This window comes from Rhineura floridana, chromosome 6 (genome assembly GCF_030035675.1).
Source record: "Rhineura floridana isolate rRhiFlo1 chromosome 6, rRhiFlo1.hap2, whole genome shotgun sequence".
Taxonomy (NCBI): Eukaryota; Metazoa; Chordata; class Lepidosauria; order Squamata; family Rhineuridae; genus Rhineura; species Rhineura floridana.
Window position 1 is genome coordinate 52,960,971 of NC_084485.1, and position 17,751 is coordinate 52,978,721.

Genomic DNA, 17,751 nt, shown 5'->3' on the forward strand with positions numbered 1-17,751 from the left:
ACTATTATTCCACTTTAAATAGCCATAGTTTCTCCCAAAGAATCCGGGGAAGTGTAGTTATTTACGGGTGTTGAGAGGAGACCCCTATTCCCCTCATAGAGCTACAATTCCCAGAGTTCTTTGGGAAGAGGGATTGATTGTTAAACCACTCTGAGAACTGTAGCTCTGTGAGGAGAATAGGAGTTTCTCAACAACACTCAGCACCCTTCACAACCTACACTTCCCAGGATTCTTTGGGTGAAGCTATGACTATTTAAAGTGGAATAATAGTGGAATAAATGTATGGTGTGAATGTGGTCATATAACCAAACATACAGAGGACAACTTCCTCAGAACTACACAGCCAATCAGAGCATGTGCTACCTCATTGAAGATCATGCCACACTGGTTGCTAAGCAACACTTCCTCTCATCCCTCTCTTGGCTAGCTGACTTTAACATTAACAGAATTAAATTACAAACAGAATGATTCCTGCTGCTGGACTTCCAAAAACAACAACAACAAAACTCCAGAATGTTTGTGGTATAAAAAGTTAAGGGACTCAGCAGAAATTTACAAGATATACACTGAGTGGAAATGAAGCAGCATAATCACCCCAAAACCTTTGTAGGTGCAAATAGTATTGAAAGCAAGATCATGTATGACCACCCAGATAATATCATGAGCACAAATTATTTATTTATTTATTAGATTTATATCCCGCCCTTCCTCCCAGCTCAGGGTGGCAAACAAAAGCACTAAAAACACTCTAAAACATCATAAAAACAAACTTTAAAATGTATTAAAACAAAACATCCTTAAAAACATATTAAAACAAATCATGTTTAAAAACATCTTTTCTTAAAAAAAGAAAGCTTCAAAAACATATTTTTTAAAAAAGCTTTAAAATATATTAAAAAGCAATTCCAACACAGATGCAGAGTGAGATAAGGTCTCTACTTAAAAGGCTTGTTGAAAGAGGAAGGTTTTCAGTAGGTGCTGAAAAGATAACAGAGATGGCACCTGTTTAATATTTAAGGGGAAGGAATTCCAAAGGGTATGTGCCACTACACTAAAGGTCTGCTTCCTGTGTTGTGTGGAACAGACCTCCTGATAAGATGATATCTGCAGGAGGCCCTCACCTGCAGAGCGCAGTGATTGACTGGGTATATAAGGGCTAAGCTGTTCTTTCAGGTATCCTGGTCCCAAGCTGTATAGGGCTTTGTATATAATCATGAATGTGCAATAAAAAGAACTTCTGGAGGGGCCCTCACTCAGGATTTATGCATGCTAAAGGTGGCATTTCTCCAGGACGTAAATGTAACTGTGATCACGGCAGACCAATAAGCCATCTCTGTATGGCCTACACAGGTAAGGGATCTTCCCAGACTTAGGCCTTGTCCACATGGAAGCATAATTTCGTGCTAAAGACGCTGTTTTTACCTCTGTTTTCTGTTTGCACTGTCTACAATAGGGGATCTATGCCAGCTGCAAACACAGTGTTTTCTAGTCACACTTGAGGGGAAGCATCAATCACAGAGTTTCCTAAAGACCACGCCCTCTAATTTAACATTTCCACTCCCTCTGTTTGCCTGGCAACCGAGCATGCTCAGTTTGTTCTACCAGTAAGCTTCATTTAAAAACAACAACCCAGAAGTGTGATTATTTGTATTTTCACTGATACGGTACAAATGAAATACAAATTGCTTTTGTGAACAAGTTGGGGGGGGAAGAAATAAAGACACCATTTGCAGCAACACAAAAGAAGCTTGCAGAACTTGAGAGAGAAGTGAAACAGCCCACAGGAAACGAGATGAACGAAGGGAGGAGGAGGGAGTGGGCACGGAGAGGGAAATGATTAACACACCCACCTAAAAGCATTGGAGCAAAGCGTCTGCAAGCCCTAGAGATATGGAGTGAAGATGTTTTTTCCTTCCCTTTTCGGATTATCAGAGGATTTGGGTTAGTACGGATTTACAGGAGGAAAACTGCATGTTAGCTTCTGTTTGCCAGTAACATGTGAACCATGCTAATTAAAAGGGACTGCACATACAGTAAAACAGACACACAATAGAACCCTGTGTAGATGAGCTCTTATTATTTGGAAGCATTCAACAGGTTTGACTCGGTTCTATTAAAATTAGAACCTACTGCATGCAAAGCATGTGCTTTACAACTGAGCTGTGGATCCCCTATAAGTCTCAAGAGGGATATTCAAGGAAGTTTTAGTGGGGAGGAGTATGGTAATAGGAGCTGAGTAACCGCTGAAAGCGTTCCCAAGCAGGGTCAGAGCTCAAGGAAAAGCACTTGCTTGGAATGCAAAAAGTCCCAGGTTCAATCCATGGCTTCTCCAGGGAGGGCTAGAAAAGGCTACTTTCTAAATGCCTGGAGATCTGCTGCCAGTCAGTGTAGACAATGCTAAGCTGAATGGACCAATAGTAGTAAGTCAGTTTCCTATGTTTAGGCTGCTTGGTTATCCCCAGATGAGAAAAAAGTGACTTTGCTTTCTATGCAGAAGGCCACAGGTTCAATCCCTGGCATCTACAGATGGGGCTGGAAGTGACTGCTGCCAGTGGAAATCCTTTGTGGAAGGATTTTTTAAAAAAATTAGCAAGTTTTCAATCGTGTGGAACCCCTACTTGTGGAATGAAGCAGACAGGTTTACTACAACAGGACAGAGAGAATTAAACCTATATTTTAGAAAATAAGTTTAGGTACACAATTCTGACAATTTCATAGTTTATGCATGTCAGTGCAACTCATGTTACAGTTGTGGAAAGTGGGGCGGGGCATCAGTGCTCACCCAACATCACCTGGTTGCCTGTGCTGCAGAGGGGAGGTGATGGCAAAGTCGGCGCAGTGCAAACACACTGACAGAACCCATCCAGTGCTTCTGCTGGTGCATTTGCACCTCACTATTGCCTTGCCCCTCTCCGTCATGGTCCCGGTATGCAGCAGCAATACAGGTGACTAGAGGTCAGGTGTGTGCACAGCTGCCCCATTTTGTGGTCCGCTACTGCCAAGTCATCTCCTTTGTGGGAGGGGAGAGTTTTCCCTGTCCCAATCATTTGATCTATCTCTGGCAGCTAAATTACAGTCCTGGCCTTTGCCACCATCTTCCTAGTTTGTCATCCTAAAAACTTTGATTTTGAACTGAGATGCAATGGACAAAATGGGTAGACTCTAATTTCAGTTATTACCAGCAGGTGGCATCGTCCTCTATATCATATATGCACATTGTCCTCTATATCATACATCTCACACAGCTAGAAGTTTGTTATCCACCTAGACTGAACACCAGTAGATGACTTTATGATCCACTGTCAAAACTTCTTGATCAATATTGATAAATTATGCTGGACAGAAGCTATTAGGCCTTCCTCTGAAGGACAGTTTTAGGGTTACTAATGATTTTTGGTGCAATTCTCATGGCTTTTTAAGGCTTCTAGCTGAAAATTTCTACATAAAGTTTGCTTGCCCAAGGACTTCCACGTGCACACTGGAGTCATGCGCTGTACCAGATGCTCCTCTGGAGGTTCTCCAGACTTTAACATAGAAATTTAGGAAGATGAATTACTCTGATGAGTCAAACCATTGGCCTAACTGCTGAGTACTGTCAAGCTACTAAGTGGCAGTGGCTCTCTAAGGTCTCAGACAGAAGATGGCAGGAAATGAACCTTGGACCTTCTGCACTCAAAGCCGTTGTTCTGCCATTGAGCTACGGCCCTTTCCCTTTGCAGAGTGGCTTCTCATGGGTCATGAGGGGTTGCAGTGGTAAGGGGAGGTTTCAGAAGATCTGAAGCTTCTATACCTTCATGGAAGCTCTGCCTGTGGATCTTCTGTTCCTATACAAAGTACTCTGGCATGACTGTAGTTTGCTTCCAACACTGAAAACCAAAGGTGGTTGAAAGAAAACCCATTTTCTCCAGAAGTGTCACCCATGTTAGCAGCAGAAAGAGGTAAAAAATGACATGGGAGACTAATGGTCAGGTCTCTTGTTATCCTTTTAAAAGATGTTTAAAAAGGAGCTCTATCTGCATTTGTCTGGAGGGTCAGAGGAACAACTGGGTGTGTACAACTATGTTTGGAAGTGGATGTTTAATGCCTTCCTCTCCTGTGCTATTTTACCTGTCAGCTTTTCTCCACCCAACAAGCTGCTATCGGCCCTGTGGGTGGAAAAAACAGGAATCCATATTGAGCTTGCCTTTCCCTCATAGCCAGGATAACAACAGTTTCTGCATGTGTGTCAAAATGAGGGGCACAAAATTATTGAATAAATAAAATATAAAGCCTGTGTCCTACCATCACTAAAGCTCAGTAAATGTAATTATAATAAATGCATATTCTTCCCAATACTCAGTTTCCACCCACTCATCCCAGTTTCCCATGTGTTGAATTACAGATCGCTAATCCTTCAAGGCAGGAAACGGTGCAAGAGATCACTTACTACTGCTACTAAGCATCATCCACGGATGTCTGCCCACTTGTGCAATTGAAATCTGCTCATGCAAAGGGACTTCTAGTTTCTCTTCTTTCCATTCCAGATCCCATTCTCCCCCAAAATGAGCTCTGGAGGATCCCCCATCCCTCTGGAGCAGATTGGACTGGGGGCTGCAGGTGGAAGGCAGGAAGGAGAATCCCTACTGCATAAGTGGATACCTGCTTACGTTATGTTAGATCTCTTCCAATATAATCAGAAGCTAACTTTCTTGTAAATTTAGTTAGGAATTCAGCTTTAGACAATCCTGAGGCCCAACCTGTCTTGCTACCTGTAAACCAGAATGGCTACTGACTACTAGCATGTCTAATAACTACATTCCTGCTGCATGAGGTGGAAACATTTTTTCTGTGATGCACAAATAACTCACTGAACTTAGTTACTGGTAAAATGCAACACAGTAGGCAGTGTGCTGATCTGCTGCAGTTGGTTTGTGGCAATATGCCCAGCTTGGTAATGCTGTATTCAGTCATAGTACAAACTGCTTAGGATCAAATATGAGCAAACATTCTCCCAGGGAAGGCCGATTGTAGGCACAAACGACGCATACTACCTAACTGCAAATGCACTCTAGTACCGGACGTGGAAGGATCCAACAGAATGGAATGGTTCCTTCTTTGGGACACATTGTCTACAGACTGTCACTGGCCAAACCCAAATACAGGAAAACCGACAACACAGAATGACAAGTTTTAGTGACCCATCCAAAAACTGACCCAGGAAAGTGCTTCTTATTCTCTGGAATCAGCAAGAAGTATATTGTAGAAAAAATAAAAAAGAATGAGTCCACCTGGGAAAGACTGAGATGGGAAAAAACCCATCCATCTTAGTTTGAAACAAAAGGAATGTATTTAGAAAGGCAGAGTGACTGCCTTGTGCCATCTTAGAGCTTAGCCAATTTATTTTGACTGGAGCTTTCTTCTTTTCTTTCTTTCTTTTAGTTATGAAAAGCTGTCAAATGAGATGGGGTGAAAGAATAAAGGGCTGAGGTTAAGTGTAGGGAGAGTTCAGAGGGAGGAAAGGGTGACAGAGATATCAGGGCAAATGGTTCCAAGTACTGCAGGAGGAGGCCAAGTCCTGAGCACTGAGCAGGGAGGCTGTCGAGCCACTCTTAGGAGCGTTTCAAAGAGAAAGCCACAGCACTGGCAATTCAGAGGCGTGGTTGTGTTGTTCAGCCATGCAGATGGAAGACGAGAAGGAGGAGTGGATGAATTCGTAATGGACGAAACTGGCCAACACCTTTATTCTCCTCTAGAAGCATTCAGCTGCACAAAAGCACGGCTGGAGAACACAAAGGGAGCGAATGACCCCGGGATGGAAATGAGAGGCATGAGAAGTTTGTTGGGAGAGCACGCAAATGTATCGAAAGTTGAGGACAGGGAGGAACTTCCGGGTCTAAGGAGCAGACAGAAGTGACAGAGGAGAGAGGAGGGGACAGTGCTTTGGAGAAAGCCGCTGGATCTGTGGATTGCTGGTCTCAGAAGGAGCAGGAGGCATAAGAAGGCAGAATAAGCAGAGTATAGTTAGGGTATGCTGCACATCCTTGAAACACAGGACAGACCCGCACTTTACATTTACAGCACATTCAATGCACATTTAAAGCACATGACTTTCCCCAAGGAACCCTGGGAACTGTAGTTTGTTAAGGGCACTGGGAACAGTAGTGCTGTGAAGGGGGGAAACTACAGTTCCCAGGATTCTTGGAAGGGAGCCATGTGCATTTCATGTGCTTTACATGTGTGGTGTGGATCTGCCTAGAGTGCAGTTGAGTGGTAGGCAAAGCAATTGTCATTGACACCCAGGGACAATTGGACTCGTAGAGCCACTTCTTCATCCCAAGCCTCTGCTGGTTTCTGCCCGTTAAAGGGAATGGTGGAAAGCAGTGGGGTTTTGGAAAAGAACAACTCAGTTTGCTGAACCTGCTCCAGGCTGGTACAGCAGAGAGGCCTGAATTGGGAATCTCAGGGAGCTGGGTGGGCATAGTATCCAGTAGATCCACCCATTTTAGGACCCAACACTGTCTACCAACAGAGACCCACCATCGGTAAAGGTTCAGCTTCCACTGCAGCAGAGCTCTTCTAACTCATTGACAGTGTTCCTCATTGTTAGCAGAAAGGTGCCTGCAATTCATCCTAATCCCAGCCAGTCATAAACGTTAGGAGAATCAGATGTAAGTGACTTTCTGGTCTCAGTCTCAGTTCTCCATCTGCAGTATGGGGTTAATAATAATACTGGCCTACTTCACACGGCTGTTGTAAGGATTACCGAGATAACGTATCTGAGCTACTTTATACATTGAATTTATTATACATTAACTGTCTACACTGATTTCATTGATTTCAAAAGAACATATGTCTGCCTAATTTTTTCTGGGTTGTACCCAATGATAGCATTATTTCTGCACATTATACAATGCCTTTGTTAGACCAATGAACTTTTATGGCACAGGATTATGCAACCATAGGGCCTAGAAACTTATTTTTATAACAAAAGTGGAAATTCTCACATCTATAGCATAAGTCTTCAGGACAAGCAGAAATATATAGTTCGTTTGTTATATACTGGGTGCTAGCCAATCTGTAGCAGGTAATGGAAAGAAGGATTTGAGAAGAATTTGCAACAAACTATTTCTTTAAAATGAAGGTGCAGAACCTGTGGCTTGCACATCTTGAGGTACTAGCACTAATGTGCAAGTTTCTTTAGCAATGAAAACTTCTGTGATTCTGACTCCTCTATTCAGTTACTAGTCAAAGGAAAGGAAATCTGTGATTTGACCTGCAGGTCCCTTGTACTCCACTTTGTCCCATATGTGCAAATAAAAGAATCTAGTTAGTTCCCCAACTTTTTAGTGTAGCCTGTAAAATTTACAAGTTGCTATAAATCCCTAGCATCCCCAGCACAAAGTGTGGAGTGGCCCATTCCCTAGTCACTCATGCAATCTAGTAAGTGATGGCATGGATTTAATTTCATCCTCTCTAGTATGCTGCTCCTGTGAAATCTCATGTGCTACAGATGCAGTTTCTGTTGCTGATTTTTGATCTATATAACTGTAGATCAGGATACCTGTAGGTCCATCATCAGGATTTCCTGTTAGTTACACATCCTGTTACATTTGATGCAGTGTGCAAAAAGTGTGTGTGTGTGTGTGTGTACATGGGATGGGAAGGAACCTTGAGACAAGACTGTGAAGTAGCCACTTCCTCAATCATGAAGATGTCCAACTTAGTTTTTGGAAAAAGAAATATAGTTGAAGGGCATACAAGTGCAATGGCACACAAATAATGTATGTGTTTGTGTGTGTGAGCATGCGTGAGCATGCGTGCGTGTGCATGTGCACGTGTGTGCATGTATGGGAGAGTGATGGAGAAGAGAGGCAATGGATAATTTGCATTCTGAACAATCACAGGGAGATTTTGTACAAGATGTTACTAGTGCACAACAAGCTTTTGCATAAAGAAAAGAGTAAGTTTGCATGGATGTATTTTTGAGTTTTCTAAGCTTCAGTAAAACCGTCAGGAGAACATACAAACAAAATGACAAACAAAATGATAAATCAGTATTAAGTAAAACCACAATAAGATGTGGAACAAATCAAATCAGCAGCAAGTAATATACAAAAACTGGAATGCCTGGGTAAATAAATGTCTGGCATTGGAATGAGATCACAATTGGTGCCAGGAAAACTTCCCTAGGGAAGGCATTTCACGGATAGTGGTCCATGACAAACAAGGTCCTCTCTTCGGTCAACTCACTACCCAACTAATTTCATGCGGTGGGGGACAGAAAAAGACCTCAGATGACAGACACAAGAGCCTGGGCAGCTAGGAAGTGGTACTTTAAATGGAGAAGCCACACTGAGTTCAAAGTTTAAGTCCTTAAAGCCCAAAATGTATTTATTTGTTTGTTTAGAGCATATATGGGGAACCTTTGGCCCTCCAAATGTTGCTGAACTACAACTCCCTTCAGCTCCACCAAGCATGGCCAATGGCCAGGGATGATGGGAGTTGCATTTCAGCAACATCTGGAGGGCCAAAGGTTCCCCACACCTTATTTTGAGTACTTACATCCTGATTTAGGATATAAGAGACTCACAGAGCAGCTTACAAAAGATTTGCACAATCCAAAATCAGGGACAGAACAAAACAAGAGTCTCATGTGGTGCCAGAATTATTCAAGCAGCATTTTGAGTCCTCATCCTTGGTCTTTCCTGGTGTCACCCTTTGCCAGCTATTTACTAAGCAGGAAGATTCCTGACTCAAGGGAGTGGGGCCAGAGAGCTGGAGCCTGCACAGTCTATGATGGAGGTAAACCTTCCCTTGTTGGCAAAAATGACCTGAGGCTAGGACATCTTAAGGAGCTTTTCTTCTCATATTCCCCCCTCCCCCATCATGCCTTAAGATCTGCGGGCGATACATTATAGTTTATTTCTTCCAAGTGAGTCAGCAGCCGCCTGCACTGCTTTGGGACACGGACAAATCAAAAGGAAGGTAGGAGTAAAGGTTAAATGACCTCCAGTTTTGCTTAGGTCAGAACTACAGCTTGCCTTAAAAAAAAACACCACCTGGCTCTTTTACATTGCTTATTACCAGGCTAAAGTACTAGAAGCAGAGCAGAGATAAAGTTAAATATTACCTTCACTCTGCCCCCCAGGAAGCCAGTTGATGCCCTCATTGGAACAGGTGAGTGGCTTGCTGATTAAACCTTGCCACACACAAACAAACAAGACTATGCCCAGACAGTTCAGAAAAAAAGATTTGAAGACAGATTTGAAAACACACACACTGCAGACTGATGTAATTACTATAGATATCCTCTATATTTCCATTGTTGCGAAAGGACTGTGAGTTCACCCAGAGAATCTTCCATAAAAATGCATCTAAACCAGCTCTCTTACTGCATTGCATTTCACTTTTGTCGTACTTTACAAAACATAAAAGTCTCATCTGTTTCCTATATATGTATGCTTCTTCTTCCTAGAAGTGCAACTGAGATTTTCTGCCTGAAACAACACTTGGTTTATGCAATTGCGTCTGAGCACTTGTGCACCAGTAAAGACCTTAGCTAGTATACTGACAGTAGTGTTCTGAAAGTGTGTGTGTGGGGGTATGATATAGCTAAATTCCAGCATCTTGAAATAGCCGCATTTTGTTTCTGCTAAAAGACATTAAAAATAAATTTTAGCAATGATAAAACTTAGTGAGCAAGAAGCTCCAGCAATTAAGAAGAAGGGTTGATCAAAGGACAATAGCAAGGAAGAGAGCCCAGATGATAACTTTCCAAACAGGTCAGGGAATGTGATGTAGAGGGAGTGTGTCAGTGTGGCTAGGGATGGATGAATCTGCCACTTTTTGTTTCTTACAGGTTCTCATTTTTTTCCAATCTTAAATTCAGTTCTCGAGATTTCCGCATTAGTTTGCAAAGGTTTTGCTCAATTCTAATACACACATTTTTGTATGCAATTTTGCTCAATATACACATTTTTGCAAGCAGTTTCCCCAACATAACTTTTTTTTGTTATTTTCACTACTATATGCATGTTTATGCACACTTTGCTCTAGTATATTACATAGCATTTGGCTGGAAAACGGCATCACAAAATTGAGAGAAGGGCAAATTTAGAAGGATAGCTGGATTATAGTTTGTGTCTTCTTTCAGAAGATGCAAATTAGGAAAAATCACCTTAAAATGTAAACTGAACTGAATTACTCCCCCATCTCTATCAGTGGCAAGGTGGTCTGAACTAGCTGTTCTGGATATTCCCTTAAAAGCAAAAGAGAGCATTCTGAAAATAGGAATCAAGCTGCAAAGGCTAACTAGCTGCTTGTAAACTGCAGATTTTGTGAATGGGTGAGGAATGACATAGAGTTGCACTGTGCTTTCAAGAACTTGTTGGATTTAACAAGCAGCTCCATGCTGATACAGCTCACTTTATCTGAAGGCCATTCTAGAAATTCTAAAAATGGGACAGCTCTTCATGGTCTATAGCATTTCAGACTTGTGTTGGATTTTCTTGGCAATTGCCCATTTACATTTTGAATTTGATAGCACTTATGGTTATTGCTCCCAGTTGGTTCAACAACACTTAGATCTCACTCCAAATCTTGGGTGCTACTTAAGATTAATTCCTATGTTGCCTCACCTCTGTTTGGCTCCATGGCCAACTGTTCTAGGCCATAGTCATTTAGGGTATCAAGAAGTTTTAGTTCTTTGTTGAAACCAGAACAACATTTACTTAGTCTATGTGAGGTTAATTGAAGTCACGCATTGTCACAACAATTTTTTCTAAGTGTTGTGTTGGCAGCCTGGGCATTTTGCATTGCATTTTGCATTGCATTTTGCATCCTCCACAATGCCACTAGGATCATTCCAGGACATTGTGGGATATAAATCGTGGAAAACATTGAGAGAGAAAATTGCTTCTTTTACTACAGAGGTGAGAAAAAGAAAAAACTCAGAAATTTAATCAGAGAATTGTATTCTGATAAATTTTGGGTCAGGTCTACTCTGTTCCCCTCCAACTTTGTCCTCCATTACCAAAATCTTTTGCCTTGGTAAATAAGGGAGGGATATCTGATCTCCACCCACCATGCTAACCCATGCAGACCTCTGCAATGATCTGTGATTGTCAGTGTGAGTGGTATAGTAAACACAGCACAGTGTGCATCAATGCTAAAATCATGCAGTCCCCTACCTTGCCCATGTTCAGGCAGAATATATGCGCGCAAGCCATAGTTGGGTATGAGACTTTTACACTGGAGATATTAACTGCTGTCATTTTATTGATGTTTAGATTGATTTTTAAATTGTTTTATGGTGCATTGTGTTCTTTTATACTGTTAGCTCTCCTGGGCTTCTTTTTGGGAGCAAGGGTGGAATATAAATTTGTCAAAATAAATAGATAAATAAGTAAAACAATGTTGAGCCAAGTCCAGTACAACATGATAGGAATGTGGGAAGCTGCCTGAATCAAACCCAGTATCATCTACACTGACTGGCAGCAGCTCTCCAGGATTTGAAACAGGAGACAATTCCCGTCTTATCTGGAGATGCCAAGGGTTGAAACTGGGACCTTCTGCATGCAAGGCAGATGTTCTACCCCTGAGCTATATACTGGCTTTGTTTGGGTGCTGGTTCACCGATAAGCGTGTATGCTACTGTTATCGGCTGAACATACCTTTAGAAAAAGATATTAAAGATTTTAAAGATTTTAAGATTGTAAAGGAACATATCTTTAGAAAAAGATTTTAAAATATCCTCTGATTCACAAGCAGACCTACTAAAATCAACCACATCTTTTCTGCAATATGGATTACTGCTCCTCAGACATCCAACATGCACTACCTTCCTAATATCTTATTTTGTTTCCTTCACTTCCCTAAGTGGTAGGAAGATCCAGAGGTAGCCTCTTATAGGGTCAGCTTTTGTGTAAAGAGAAAGTGCTGAGAATGTATAGTGTTTTAAAAATACACTATATGTATGTTTTTAAAGGGGGGCCAGGAACACTCAGCCATCCATCCAGACAACGCTGCATGAGTTTTCAAGCTGCATCAGCTTCCCCAAAAGCAACAGCACTGAGCTTCCAAATCTTGGAACCCCAAAGGCTTCTTTGGGCCAGTTAGTTGCAAACTGACTAGCAGTTTCTCTCCAGCCGACCCCTTGCCAAGCATGTATAACGTGCATCAAAAGAAAGTCATATTCATCTCACCATACATGCCACTTAAAGATACACAAAAAACTAAAAAACTAAAAACAACCTTACACAAACTACAAGGCAGTTTGACTATCATTTAAAAACAAATACACAGAAGAAATATAATTGAAGAAAATTCTGAAAAGTTATCATCCAACAATAACTATAAAAAGGATGAATCCCACCTCACTCCACTAAAAGGTAGGCGCCACAAAACAGGCCCAAATCATGCCACAGAACAACCTAAGTTAATAACCAAAAGCCTGGTTGATGAGCCAGATCTCCCATAATCATTATGATAATTTCATTTAAGCAAATTGTATTTTAAAAAAGATCTTATTTATTATTTATTTATTAATTATTTGATTTATATCCCGCCCTTCCTCCCAGCATCTTCACACTGGATGATTCAAGGTTGTTAGTTCAGAATCTCAGCAATGTCCCAATATCTGAAAATGATCATTGTGTATTTATATAAGGTGTAAGTAGTGTTGCCAGGTCTCCAGGTTTCACCCAGAGACTCTGGTTTCTGTTTGGCCAGGCAGAGCAACAACAGGCCCAAATCTCCCTTCCCTGGGTAGATTTAGGCCTGTTGATGTGCCCTGTGGCTTCAGAGCCTGCAACATTCGATGTGGGGGGCCCGATGAGGAGGAAACCCCTCCTCACACCCCCATGAAATGCAGTTGGCTCCTAGGCTGGGGGATGCATCAACAGGTCCAAACTTCCCTTCCTCTGGGAGATTTATGCCCATTGTCACACCCTCCGGCTTTGGAACTGGCTGCATCTCACCAGGGGCAAGGACAAGGAAGTTCCTCCTCCCCACTCCCTTGGGATGCAGCTGGCTTCAGGGCCTGCCCTGTGACATCACTAGGGTCCACCCCTGAAAGCTCAGGGTTTGGGATGCTTCTGACCCAGCAATCCTAAGTGTAAGTCTGGTATTTTCCCCCACAGAATGCACAACAGATTTGCTACATTGCTGCACAAGAAGCATCTTCAACTGTGACTATTGACCATGAAGAGAAAGTGAAAATGCTGAAGGAAAGAATATGTAGTATCTCGTAGACCAAGCCATATACTCCTCCCCTCCAATCAGATTAACCTGAGATTAGAATAATTGCAGATTGGGAAATATCAAGTGCTGACAGTTTGGGGGAAGACTAGACTGGAAAATAAATCTTTTTAAGGCAGTGTAATAAATCTCACTTGCTGGTGAAAGATAAGGAGTATATTGTCTCACTGTAATACAGGTACAAGGCCATCAAAACTTTATGGTTTGCACTTGTCGAAAGGCAAATGTCAGCACACAACACGGTTAATTAAAAGGAGGATGACAGCAAAGAACCATGTCAGGCCCAGATGGCCACCTTATGCTACTGGAGAAATGGAAGCAACAGGACAGTGTTGCAACTGGCCAGAGCTGTAAAACCAGCTCCTGTTGTGACCTGGGCAGACCCCAACTGTAGTGCCTAAAAACTTAATTTTGAGCAGGGAGAACATTTGTGGCAGCCAGTGCAGCTCTGACCCAAAATATTTTGCTGTCCAAGGTGAAGGACAAGATGGCATAAGCTGCCTGCATGGGCTCCTGCTGGGAGGAAGAATGGGATATAAATCTAATAAATGAACAAACACACAAATGAATAAATAAGCAAGCAAGCTGGCTGGACTTCCATCACACCTGAGGGCAGCAGGTGAGGGAGTGCAAGTCAGGCCTCATGGGGCACACAGCCCTGTCCTCCAGTACCTTACTCCTGGCCTCATCCGCCATTAGCTGCTGCCTGGGGCAGTTGCTTGTTTGACAGTTTTATCCTCCCTGTGTCTAACGCATGGCTGTACCATGTATAGGAGCTCATGCTACTGTTCATGGTACATTGGCACTCATTGCTGAAGGTGGAGAGTTCCCATTTAAGTGTTACAGAAGCACTGCGTTACAGATGCACTTCCCTAGAGGAAGCTGTCAGAGCCCCAGAGCATCCCCTGCCCTCAGGGCCTGCTTATTGGGTCCCTAGCTCCACCAGAAGACAGGGACCCTTCTCACCAGAGCTTGGAAAAGTTACTTTTTTAAAACGACAACTCCCATCAGCCCCAGCCAGCATGGCCACTGGATTGGGCCGATGGGAGTTGTAGTTCAAAAAAGTAACTTTTCCAAGCTCTGCTTCTCACCAGTAAGTTCCTTGGGTTGGTGCCATTTAACAATCAGCAATTGGCTCTCCACTGAGCTTCCTGCTCAGATCCCATTCCTTCAAGTTCACAAAGCAATCTCTTTTCCCTCCCACCTTTCCCCTGCTCCTGGGCTGTGCCTATAGGCTCGTAGCCTTCTCAGTTTATCTCCTCAGTCTCACCATCCCCTTCAGGATCCAGTGCCCTTGGTCCCTTTTCCTGTAGTTTCTTTTTCTCTCCAGTCAAAAACTAAAGGGTAGTGTTCTGAACTGACCCACCCTGTGATTCTCACTGCCCCCTCTTGATACAAGGATGATGCATCACTGGGCATTCTCCTGGACCTGCCATCACTACAGTGTGGCTCTCCCAGCATGCCAGTGCTTACATCCAAGCAGGTTACAAGATGTGGCAACTGGCTGCAATCCTGTTTGTGCCCTTTCTTTTTTCAGGTCTGAAGCAATTATCTGTAGCAATTATCTGCAATTGCGGGTTTGCGCATGTCCTCCTCCTTACAGCCATTTCTCCATGGGTTTGTCCTATGGCCCTGTGTTAATGTTTAAAGACCAGCAGCCACATGGACAAGACAAATCTTGCAGACCTTTCCCACAAAATCATTGCCTCCAGTCCCAGCTGGGCAATGAATTCATGGCAAGAACCTGTACGATTAGCTCTGCCTAGGTGGCTGTATTCCTTCAAAGATGACAGCAGCAATGTGGAATGAATCTGTGGAAAAGCAGCACCCGTGGCACTAAAAGTTTTAAAGCTCTAGGTTAAATTGTCTGGACATATATATATACACTGAATCACATCATTCATCCATCTGGTCTAGTATTGTGTACTCTGGCAGCAGCTATCTAGAATTTCCAGCAGAGGTATCCACTACTTGACCATTTAACTGGAGAAGCCAAGGATTGAATTTAGCATCTTCCACATGCAGAGTATGTGCTATTCCACTGAGCTGCAGCTCTTCCTCTAATTCTATGCTGTCCAGCACTGAGGATGAATATAATTGGAAAAAGGGATTACTACACTGAAGAACCAGAATAGTCAACTAGAACATCCTTCCCAGTTACATATAAAACAATAATACACAATATAAAACATGGTCATTCTTGCCCCCCCATCCTTTTATCCTCATTACGTTTCTGGGCAAGATTCAAAGTGTTGGTTTTGACCTATAAAGCCTTACACGGCACGGGTCCGCAATACCTGGTGGAATGCCTCTCCTGATATGAACCTACCCGTACACTACGTGCAACATCGAAGGCCCTCCTCCGGGTACCGACTCATAAAGAGGCCCAGAGGATGACAACAAGAACTAGGGCCTTCTCAGTGGTGGCCCCCGAACTATGGAATAGCCTGTCCAACGAGGTGCGCCTGGCGCCAACTTTGTTATCCTTTCGGCGCCAGGTTAAAACCTTCCTCTTTTCCCAGGCATTTTAACATATTTTAGCATATTTAGCACATTCTGGTATTCTAAATTTAAATTGTGTAATATGTTTTTAGCTCTGGGGAATTTTTGTGGTATGTTTGTATTTACTATGTGATTTTATTATATTACTGTATTTTTATATTTATGTTGTACACCGCCCAGAGAGCCGTTGGCTGTGGGCGGTATAGAAATTGAATAAAATAAAATAAATAAAAATAAATAATTAAACCCTATGCTGAGAGATCTTAACTGGCACAGAAAAACACAGTGAACTTGCTGGCTGAGCAAAGATTTGAACCTGAGTCTCCTCAGTCTCAGTTTATACAAATCCAGTTCTGTCATCAAAGTGATTGACCCAGTGTAATATAATGCAGATTTGAGTGATGACAATGATGACTGCTTAGAAGCCATTTTGGAATAACAACAACAATAAATGTGATACTATTTATATTGCACTTTAAAATGTTCTTAATATACATTTATCAGTAATGCACCATGAGCCAAAGCAAAGTCATCAGCTGATTGAGGTGACTTCTTTTATTTATTTATCTAAATTCTGAATTACTGTTATTACAGTTAATCCCTGAAGCATGAAGCTTTCAGTCCTTTAGAAACATCTACACTAACCCGTAGGTGTTCCTTGTTGTCCATATAAAAGCCTAATCCTTTTGAAAGACTTACTAAGCTCTTTGCCTCAACAATAACCTATGGCAATGACTTCTCAAGCTTAATTTGGCACTGGGCGTATAACCTCAAGGTCTGTTGCTTCATCAGTGCTAATGGGGGAGATATGGGGTTATTATGATGTCCTTTGTAAGTAACAGGGTGACAGTCCTGAAGGATCTCTTCAAAATGCGCGCATGAAAAATTGCTTAAGAAGAGCAGATTACAGAGGAAAGTTTGTTAAAAAGGGAGAAGGACTTTTGACAGATTTATAATTTCAAAGGATAATTGCAGTCAAGAACCTTTCATTAAAATAATGCTATGTTAACAGTGTGCATTTAATTGTAAAAAAGAAGAAGAAATCAACAAGAAAATTCCCCTCCCTTTCAGCCTGCGGGACGGGAGATTGCTTGCAAACCAACCAGTCACTCAGGTTTATTGGATGAGAAAATGAAATGCAAGGAATAAAAATAAGGGAGGGGACCACAAGGAAGGGGCTGTGAAAGGGAAATCTGCCCAGTTCATGGGAGCACCTGAACCAGACCCTTTCAGCTACACCTTTGTTGAGCAAGTACTTTGAGTGCTTACACTGGATAATGCACAGAGCTGCAGAGAACACCTGGGAATGTCATATACCCAGAAGAGCAATGGTTCCTAACTGATAAGGAAGACCGCCTAGGAGGACATTTGTTGTGGGAGGTGCTGCCCCCATTGCTTCCACTTTTTTTTTTGGAGGGGGGAGTCCAGGGAAACCTTAACAAAATCCACAAGTTCTGAACCTTGACCTCACAATTTTACTCAGATCATGCTCTTTCCAGTAGCCTTATAAAACAGTTGCTGGGAAGGGGGGGGGACAACAGTTAAGGGGGCCCCTCCTCTGCCCCTTCCTTGTCATTCTAACACTGTGGTGGAATTTCTCTCTGAACATTGCCTAATATGTGTATTGATCTGGCCAAAAAAACGCAAGTGCCCCTAGTCAACCTAGTGCAATGTCAGCACTCTGGATTAATGGGCCACCCCTTTCATTTGTTCGCTTATCCCCCTCCCCATGCACCCCCTAAATCTGTTCTCGGGGTTTTGTGCTGCCTCCACAGCACTCTTATCAAGATATGAGTATTGGCACCACTCTTTTTTTGACCAAAAAAGCACTAACACACAGACACAGATACAGACAGATAGATAGACAGACACACACACACACCACAATATATTTATTCTAAGCAGAAAACCTAAATTGCCATGCTTCACTGTGCACCTGGTATTTGCTTTTCCTAACCCAGGGAGGACTGAAACAAGGATTACCTGGAAGATGTAAAAAAAGAAAAGCACACT